This window comes from Malus sylvestris, chromosome 1 (assembly GCF_916048215.2).
Source record: "Malus sylvestris chromosome 1, drMalSylv7.2, whole genome shotgun sequence".
Taxonomy (NCBI): domain Eukaryota; kingdom Viridiplantae; phylum Streptophyta; class Magnoliopsida; order Rosales; family Rosaceae; genus Malus; species Malus sylvestris.
This window is the reverse complement of record NC_062260.1, coordinates 22,184,306-22,194,833: the sequence shown is the minus strand read 5'-3', so window position 1 is coordinate 22,194,833 and position 10,528 is coordinate 22,184,306. Positions and strand designations below refer to the sequence as shown.

Here is a 10,528-nt window from a genome sequence, read left to right as displayed (position 1 = left end):
TTTCAAAGTGTAAAAGTATCCTAAAAGCATGATTCGTGTATCCCAAATGTGGAATACGTGTATCCATCAAGTCAAACTTAACTATAATACGTATCAGATGAGTATCCGACAATATCGGATACGGAATACGCAATCAAAGTGAAGTATTTGTGCATCATAAGTGCATTCTTATCCCCTATGTTCTAAAGCCTAGCGCCGCCTCGGCCCCTTCTAGACGCTAGATGGTTGGCCACCTTCCCGATTAGTCCTTGGGCGTTTGAGAATTAAGAAAGTGTGCCTAGATCCTCTTAGGCATCCGCTTAGTTTGCCTAAGCGCCCACCTAGCCCGCCTAAACCCATCTAGGTCGTGACGCTCACTTAAACAAAAAATCGATAACTTTCATTTTGCATTTTATTTTGTTAATAAAATGAAAGAGAGTAATTGAATACTTGGATGAACACTCATTGTATACTTGTTCACCATGTTATCAATATGTTCTAATATTTTATAATCTATATATATTTGTTTACTTGGTAATTTATGTATTCCTATACAATTATGTGTTTTTTAAGTATAAATAGACACTTATTTATACAATATATAATAAATTTACTTAAATCCACTTAGGCCCTCTCCTAGAGTTTAGCCGCCTAGACACTAGGCCCTTACCCACTGCCCGACTAGCGATGTAGACATGTAAATTTCGTTACATGCAAATGACGCATTACAAAACTCCATGTGGCATATGGCTCATCACAAATGGATAAGTCATCAATGATATGTGGTACAAATCAAGTAAAGGAAGTGTAAAACATTCCTAAAATTCGGCAAAAGGGAGAAAATCCCCCTAAAATAGGCAAGGGGCCCAAAATCTCTCAAAAGCGGAAAAAAAAAAACCAAAGTATCTTCACAAAATAAGCAAGAATTGAAGATTGCTCACAAACAGGCAACAACAAGGCCTATAAATTTTGGCCAATATGAAGAAGGTGGCTAAAATTAAGACACAAACACATGCCTAAATTCTCCCATGGGCGAATCAAGACACAAATCAAGGCCAAATCCATCCAAAGGCATGGCTTTGAAAGTTTATAAATACAAGGATCCAACACACACATTGGGGGTCGAAAATTACACATTGAGAAGAACCTCTGCTTGAAGACTAATATGCTGCCAAAGCTCTCTTTGAAGAATGTACAACCAAAGCCAAAGCTCTTTTTGAAGAACGTACAACCAAAGCCAAAGCTCTCTTTGAAGAACGTACAACCAAAGCCAAGCTTTCTTTCGACCAAATGTCGAAGCACTCCCTTGAAGAATCAACAAGCACTCGTGTCGATTCCTTCAAGACTTTGTTGCAATCTCAAAACTTGTAACGACGTTCGTTTCAAGATCAAGTTGCCAAGACCATTGAATCAACAAAATCCTACATCAACATCACCCTTTGTCGTAGCTTTGAGGTGAAAATCATCCAAGCATCGTTTCAAGCTTAAAACTTGAAGTAATCGTTCAATCATTCGTCTGAGATCAAGTCACACGACCCTTGGATCAACAACCTACGTGTCTACATCAAATTTGAAGACTGAATCAGAGGAAAATTGTAAACAAAGATTGTAACCTACTGTTTGGACCCAAATTTACACCATCGGCCTGTGAAATCAAGGCCGTTGAGTGAACATAGCTCCCGATTGTCGGATCAAGAAATAAAGGTCATTATTAAAAGATAATGGTTTTTAAAGTTATGATTTTTATCATAATTATCTTTTAATAATGATTTATTATGAAAGATAAGATATAAATCTGGAAGCATGACGGCATAACTATCGTGTGAATGTGTGGATGGGATTGGATTTAAGTGACAACCATCAAGGTGCATGCATGGATAAGTTTAAATGTGGCAGGGATAATGATTACTTTTTGGCTAGGCTTTGATGGTGAGGAAAGAAGCCTAGATAGGCTAGGCTATGATGAGATAAGAAGGCTTCTGATGGGATAAAGATAAGTCAAAGTTGAAATAAAATAGGGTTAGCATGCAGAGTCCCTATTTGTCGTTCAGATTTATATGTGGTCATCAGAATATTCCATTATGAAGTCTTTGGGTGCGATTTGGAATCCTTTGATTATCGTCCAGGCTGCACCAAGCAAGTATATGGTCTTTATAAATACAGAGGCAATTCGGCATTCTAAGGGATCTCGAACTCAACACACAAACTGCCATGCACAAACCATCGCTCTACGCGAAACCTCTCAAACATCTTGAGATTTTTGTTTTCCTTTTTTGCCAACACATCTTCAGTTTGGATAAACAGCATTGTTGCCGTATAATCAGCCGACCATGAAGCACCTTCAGTTTGGATAAACAACACTGTGACAAGGCCGATTAGTTATCTATCCTAGTCTCGGTCGAGAAGGATTTTAGAATCCTTATTGGCAAATGTCATCTCATTAGCCTTCTCGGCGAAGTGAGGTGTTACAAGTTACTACATTCGGCACATTGAAAGCCGAATTTGATATTGAACTTCACAGAACTAGCAGCCTTGTCTTCAGGCTCTAGAACCCGAAGGCCGAAAGTGTTCCTTCCTCGGCCGGCAAGATCAAGAAGTCAGCAGTGCACTCAACGCAACATCAACAAATTTTACTCCTCAATTGAGCTCGACCGACGAGTTGGCACGCCTGCATACAATCGAATGACGTAGTTAGCTCATTAGTTACTCAGCCTGCGCGCCACGTAGGCTTGGTAGTTTTTAAGGTCAACACCTACAAATTCAAATCAATACAAATATACATTGTACATACGTTCTCGTTTAATTCGATATAGAATTTTCGTGTTTACAAGCGGCTCGCGTCTTTTAGAACCTTGCTTATCCCACATCATCATGTTTTGAAAAAGGTGAGTGCTTGGTCTTGTGATGATGCGGATGTTGAATTTCGAAAGGGATCCTCTCCGGATCGCTTCCACCTAATCTACATGACCAGGGGATTCGGGTCGTTGAAATTTAATCTAACGGCTAAAGTTATTATAACTTTTAATGGGCCTCCTTGTTTGTAGCCGTAGGATTAAATTTCAATGGTCCGGATCACTCGGTCAGTTGGATTAGGTTGAAGGGATCCAGAGATGATCATTTTCCGTTGAATTTGAAGGTGGGTCTAGCTCACCCCCTCGGTATCTGATAGTCGTAGAGGTGGTGGTAGTGTGGTAGTTGCAGGTACCCAAGCTAACAGGGATTCTAGCGCATAACGATGGATTTATTAGCCTGTCTCTACCTCTTACGTCAGGTTAGAAATACAGGCAAGGTGGAAAATTTCTGGCTACCCCCAAGTTTTTCTGATATAGAGTGACAATCCCCTTTCATTCCCTTTTGTATTTTGCCTGTTTGTTTTTTCTTTTGTATTTCTATGTTGATGTAAACTTGATTTTTGTGACACACCTTGTTGATTATATCTTACTTGACGTCGATGACGTGGTTCTATATTCGATTCGCGTTCGAGGTTATGTGTTAGATTGCCACTTCCCTCAATTTCAGTGATAATACAAAAGAATACAAATAAATAAAATAGAACATAAAAAGTATGAGAAGAGCTTGCACACGTAATTTCCTGAAACATTAGAACATATAAAACTAGTCTAAGATTAAATATTTACCCAAGATAAAAGTAAACAAATTCATCTTTTTATATTTTTGAATACTTTCACATTTCATCATCTGTGAAAGCTTGACGGATTAGAGATCAATGGAGGTAGATTGAATGTGGAAGTTGTATTTGTAGAAGCTGGAGCAAAGCTTGACGGATTAGAGATCGATGGAGATGAGGTTTGTCCAAAAACTGAAGAAGCGCCTTTATATCCCAATTGATGATAATACTCCCAACGGATTTGCTCGTGACTTTTTTCTTCATATCCTGGCATTGCTGATATCGACAACAATTTTTCAGAAGCCTCCCAGCGGAGTTCTTTGTGACTTTTTTCCTTGTGTGCTGGCATTGCTGATATAGACACCAATTTCCCGCCATCATCAGATTCACGAGTTGCAATATATGGCACAGCCACCATACTGCTCCCGCATTGTTGGTCCATAAATGCAGCTGTGCTCCTAAATATTGTTGATTAAGCTCCAGTTGAAGTTCCACTCCTTGTTAACGAGCCAAATGCACCAGTTGAAGTTCCACTCCTTGTTTGCGAGCCAAATACACCGGTTGACGTTCTACTGCTTGTTTGCGGGCCAAATGCACCAGTTGAAGTTCCTTTGAAGATAGAACTCCCAGTTTGCCCGCCAATTGCTGTTTGCGTGCCAAATCCACCAGTTGAAGTTCCTCCAAACTGAGAACTCCCTGTTTGCGGACCAAATACACCACTTGCAGTTCCTCCAAACTGAGAATCCAAGTCGTTGTTACAATCAAAAACTCTAATTAACGAATTTTAAATTCGAGGACGAATTCTAAACTAATGTCCAAGTTCAGGAACCAAGTCTATATTTTACTCTAATTTTTAAATTTACCCAAGATTAGAGTGAACAATTTCATCTCCCTATTTCCTAATACTTTTACATTTCATCTGTGATAACAAGTCACTGGATGAGGACTAAAATGGAAAATTATATCTTTCTAACAACATTTTAATTGCTACAAACTATCTGCTTCTAATTATCACCTACAATGCAATGCACTGCTCTCCAAATTGAAAACTACCTTTGTGGACATCTACTTCCCTACATCTTCCTCTGCTCGGTTGCAAAGAACAAGGCGATGATTCGGAACCACAGGTCCTTGATGTCGATAACTGACTCGTGATAAGGCTCTAACGATTTTCTACGCTGTATTCAACATTTTCCTCTTCACCGTCTTTTGCTTTACTGAAGATCTCATAATCGTCAAACCCTGCATATATCGACCAAGGTTAATCAGTGTACAATGTGATTAAGAACAAAGCTCAATTTGGTTTTTAGCATGTATCCACATCCGAGTATAAAATTACCAGAGCCCAAGTCATTGGCATCATCATTTGATGGCCCTAGAAGCATTGTGCTTGCAGAGTTTGAATCGAGTTCCATCCAGTCGGAACTCCCATTGTCATCTAAGCACATGTCCTTCCCGGTAACCCAGTCTTCGGTCATGCTAATGTTTTTAAATGATATGGGATCTATAACATCTTGTCCGATGTTCTTACCAACCCTGCGCGAAAACAAAAATTATTATTAGCAAAAGGAAAGGAATTTCTCCCCATTGTATTTAAACAGCTATTACTAATTCCATACAGTATTGCTTTGTGCTTACATTTGTTTCAGTCGCAAGTTATAACGAACAAAGACGAGGTCACTGATACGTTGACGCTCAAGGCAGTTCCTTGTGCTGTGTGCTTTCCCAAAAGGAATCTCATTTCGCCTGTAGCCAATCGAACTGCAAGTTTGACTGAGAATTCGGATAGCCAAGCTTGTCAAATTTGGGCAACCTCCTCCATATGTTGACCACCATTCAGCTAAGAGAAGTACATTGTGGATAAAATTAAGTGTGAGAAAGAGATTCAAATACGAAAAACAAAATACAACGATGAAATGTTCCGTTTCTTCCTAGAAAGGTAATTTCAGCGTCATAGTTACACCAAATACACCCAAAAGATCAAAAAGCTTCCATCTTTACCGGGATTAAACAAAATCGAAGGCTGGAGTTGATCTAATACATAAAAATGCTTATAAATTACTAAATACCACTTGAATTGGAACAACAATATTTATCTGACTTAGCATATGCACGAATGCATATCGAATGGCTTATTCGGATGTGCTAGTACTTAAGGCATTGCTAGCTCAGTCATGACACAGAAGTTAGAAATAACAAAACAATTGAAAGATTAGTCCCTTACCAGGAAGCAGAGTGTCTCTAGCCCTAATTGCCATCTTCCTCCGAAAATCTCCAGCAGCACTCTTGTACAAATTTAGCTCTTTGACGATTTTATCTTGGACATTTGTATCAGGAACCAATCTCTCGATGCAATCAAACGTACCCGAGACAATATCACTATGCATATCTCCTTCGATACTGTAAATATTTTGGGGTTAAGGTAGAAGCCTGCAGCATGAAGAGGAGAATGCCACAGTTGTTCCCATCGTTGATCTATGATATTCATCCAGTATACCATGTACTCCTCCCTCTTAACGAGTTCTTTCTTAATTGTTTCTTTTGCCCGATACATTCCAGCATACACGTATCCCATTGCAGGCCTCTTCTCACTACCAACCATTCTCAAAACTCGCACGAGAGTATCCGTCCGACGAACAATCAAGATGCATGAGGACCAAAATGACTGATTACTAATAAGGTCCAACATCTCCAGTCCCCCGGTTCCTTTGAATATAGGGAGTCCATCCACTCCTACGAAGTAACCATGACCTGTAAGCAGTGTTTTAGATCAACCAGGCGTTTTAATGTTGCCAAGTTAGTAGCGAAGCAAGTGGCGCCTGGTTCTACTATATCATTGCCAAAAGTAGACCTTCTGACCATATTCAACATTGCACTACGATTGTACACAAACTTTGTAATGGATCTTGCTTGTTCAATAATGACCGTATTTATCCACTCAACATTACCAAAATCTTCGAGTATTAAATCTAAGCACCGAGCTGCACACGAAGTCCAATATAGCGTAGGGAAGAATGAGAAAGAGGTTTGTTGATGCACAAAATCAGTGAGGACTTTGGTACAACAAAAAGTGTAAAGTTTGTAACCTTCGCTAGATTGCTTCGGTCATTAGTGTGGATACGTATGTAAATTGATGGAGACAGAGAAGCAAAACACTAGATGTACATGGTTCACCTAGATTAGCTATGTCCACGGAGTAGAGAAGTTCTCATTAATTGTGAAGGGTTTACACAAGTACATAGGTTCAAGCTCTCCTTTTGTGAGTACAGTGAATGATTTAGTACAAATGACATTAGGAAATATTGTGAGAGAATGATCTCTATTTATAGAAGAGAGTTTCTAGTTTCATTCTGACATTGACACGTGTCGTGTTGTGATTGGCTTCTGATATTCACACGTGTCACGATATAATTGGCTTCTGATGTCGACACGTGTCGCGCTGTGATTGGCCTCCTGGTTGGAGGAAAACTCTTATGGGTCCTTGATGGTATAACGTTGACCGGTGCTCAGTAGTTTCGGGATTGGTCAAGTATGGTACAAACAAGGTTCATACCAATATGAAGCTGTGTCATGGCCGGAGTTGGTCGGAAAACGGCCTGCAAGTCTCGGGTTCTCTCGTGAAAACTGGGAAAGCCTTCCCGGAGTTACATCTGCATCCCTACGTCACCACATCAACCATTCGTGGCATAAATCTGATCCTATACAACGAAATGAAGAAAACAGAAGGTGTCCCAAGGCTAACCTCGTCGACGATGATGGAAGATCGGTGGAGTTCATCGGGGGAAGGAAATGAACAATGGACTCTGCCACTGTGGAGTTCTACGGCCTTGGTCTGGGTTCGAGATCGTGACTAGGAAGGTCTTAAGGGGGTGGTGGTGGCGGCGAAGGAGCTCGCCAGAACGGCGAGTGGTGGTGGTGGTACGTTCTCTGTTTGTAGAGAATGAGATAGAGAAGTAGCGAGTAGGAGAAAGTGGATGAAAAAATAGCGCTATGCTAGGGTTTTGCGGCTGCCACTATGACGGCTGCACCAAATCTCCACTCTGGTCCTCGTTTGCCTATTGTTCCTTGGAGTTTTTAAGGCAACGATCCAGATGTTGCCACTGAGAAACCCGCTCCTTCCGAGCAATCGTTTGCCCAATTGCTCAAACAACCCGTGGTTTCTTTATCTTAACTCCCCATTCCATGTGAAAATGGTGGCTATGTATCAGTAAAGATTTCTGAAGATGCTTTTTCCAAGGGCTTGGATCGTTGTAAACAATCTTTGATTGGTCGTGTGCTTTTACCCAAGGGTTCTACACCAATTCAAATGGTTGCTCTTAGAAATAAGCTTGAGACCATATGGGGTTTTAAGGCTTGGCGTTTAATCCCTTTGGGGAAAGGTTTTTTCTCTCTGCGTTTTGACCACGTCGAGGACATGAGACAAGTTTGGGCAGTTAGTACACTCAATCTTAATCCTGGATTATTTAGAATTTCTCAATGGTCTCCAAATTTCTCACCCTCCAAACAGAAGTCGACCCATGCACAAGTTTGGATTCGTCTATATGATTTGGGATTGGAATATTGGGAACTTCAAACCTTAATGGAAATTGCTCGGGGAGTTGGAGTACCAATCCAATTGGACAGGGCGACAACTTCTGTGAATTTTGGTTTGTATGCTAGAATATTAGTGGATATTGAACTTTCTAAAAAGCCTCCCACTTCACTTATGGTTAAACGTGATAGTGGAGAGGTTTTATTTGTGGAAATAATATATGAAAAACTTCCTGATTTTTGCTCTGTTTGTGGAAATATTAGGCATCTGCCTGCTACTTGTTGTGTTGCTGCAAGGGATAAGTGTGGGCATGTGGTTGAGAAGGAAGGTGCAAGATCATGAATAGTGAAGCGCAATGAGAACAATCAGGATAACATTAAACTGATATCGGCAATTAACCGGAAGGTAAAGTTCGTGTTAATAATGTGTCCAACTCGAGTGTGCGAGGTTTGGATGATGGTGATGTTTCACCCATACATGTTGTGGATGGTTTAGAAAATAATGGGACAACCTCTGCATACGTTTCAGAAACTCCAGCTTCTCATGATCATGTGGTTAGTCAATTGGCTAAGGCTGGTTTGGTTAGTACGAACTCCCTCTCTAGTGCGAGAGGTTTGGATGATGCTTCTCCTTCACATTTTGTGGAAGGTTTAGTTGATGATAATGATACAACTTGTGACCATGTTTCTGATACTCCGATGGATACTCCCCTTATAGGTATTCAATTAAACTGTTCTCTTGTGCTCTCTGAGAGATGTAATGCTAATGACTCAATTCAAGTTGTTTCTCAAGTTCAAGAGGCTAGTCCTCCTTCTTTATCTCTTCAAGTCGCTCTGAAATTCCAAAGGTTAATGATTCGTACACTATGGTGGAGGAAAAGTTTTTGGTCCCACTCTCTCTCTCTCGTTTTCCCTATATTCTCTCATTTCTCTCTTCGTGGAGAAATTTTTAGTTATGACTGGAATACAAGTGGTACACCATGCGTTTTAATAAGAATAGTGGGAAATTTTATTTTTTAAGTTATTAACTTTTTAGCACACATATTCCACCATTTGTATAGTGACATGTGGTGTACCACCACGTGTCCCAATCACACTGAAAAATCTCTCCTCCTTGTGAGGCTCTTACTCTCAAACTTTCTCGGCTACTTCTCTATCTTTTTTTTATATTTTTTTAAAATTTGGCTGCAAAGTCCATCCCACTTCAGCATTGCTATCATGGGAAGAAACTTTGAGGAGAATTTATTGATAAACAAGAAAAATGTAATATGTTAGGGGGGGACATGAGGCCAAACCCAAACCATTAAAGAATTCATAACAACAATTCAAAACATCTATCAACAAAACCTATAACAAGGAAGCTTAGAAAGGTTGTGAGAATAAGCAGTTGCAGCACAAGGAGGGCATGAATCCCACCAATGGACACCGGGGTGATCAACAGCATAATTGGCCAAACAATCAGCAACTTGATTACCCTCTCTAAAAATATGATAAATCTGAACCTGCATGGAGGATAGTAAAACTTGACAGTTATGCCAACTGACCAAAAGCCTCCAAGGGATAGATGTCAAGGAAGGTGAGGATGAAGAAAGAAGATGAACAAACAGTGAGGAGTCACATTCAATCCATAATGAATGCCAACCTTTATCCCAAGCTAAAGATACATCATGAATAATAACGCGTAGTTCGGCATCCAAAAAAGAAGTCAAGCCTATTAAACCCATAAAACAACCAAGATAATTACTTGTAAAATCTCGAAAGATACCACTAAATGCAGCCACACCAGGGGAACCTCTTGCAGCACCATCAGTATTCACTTTGATCCAAGACTGAGAAGGCGGGCGCCACGACACCTCAATGATTTTTGGAGCCTTAGCAGGACGTCCACAAACACCAATATAATGAAGAATGCAAAGCTCTTTCACATAATTCTTCATACAGCCGGTATTGAAAGAATCAATTTCAAGGAGTTGACATTTAATAGACCTTACAACATAATCAATGGAAACAACCTCCTCATGAAAACGAACAGCGTTGCGAGCATGCCAAATAGAATAAAAACCAACTCCAATCATACCCCACCAAAGCAGTTGCACTTAGGTACCAAAACCTTGTTGTAAAGGATAATGGAAAAAGCTAAAAATATCTTGAAATAAATATTGAACTCTGAATAATTCCAAAACAATAGACCAAATTTGACGTGCAAAAGAGCACTCAAGGAAAATATGTGAAGCAGTTTCCATACCTTCACAACAAAGAGAGCACATAGATGCTATAGCAAAACCTCTTTGCTACAAGAGATCATCAGTTAACATCTTACCATATAAATACTTCCACAATGTAACCGAATTACGAGGGCAAAAGCAAGATTGCCAAACCCATCGATCCCAT

At 40.0% G+C, this 10,528-nt stretch overlaps 1 pseudogene; it reads right to left on the bottom strand.

Moving 5' to 3' along the window:
- Positions 1-3,567: 3,567 nt before the first annotated feature.
- Positions 3,568-6,613, bottom strand: LOC126622384 (uncharacterized; annotated as a pseudogene).
- Positions 6,614-10,528: the final 3,915 nt, after the last annotated feature.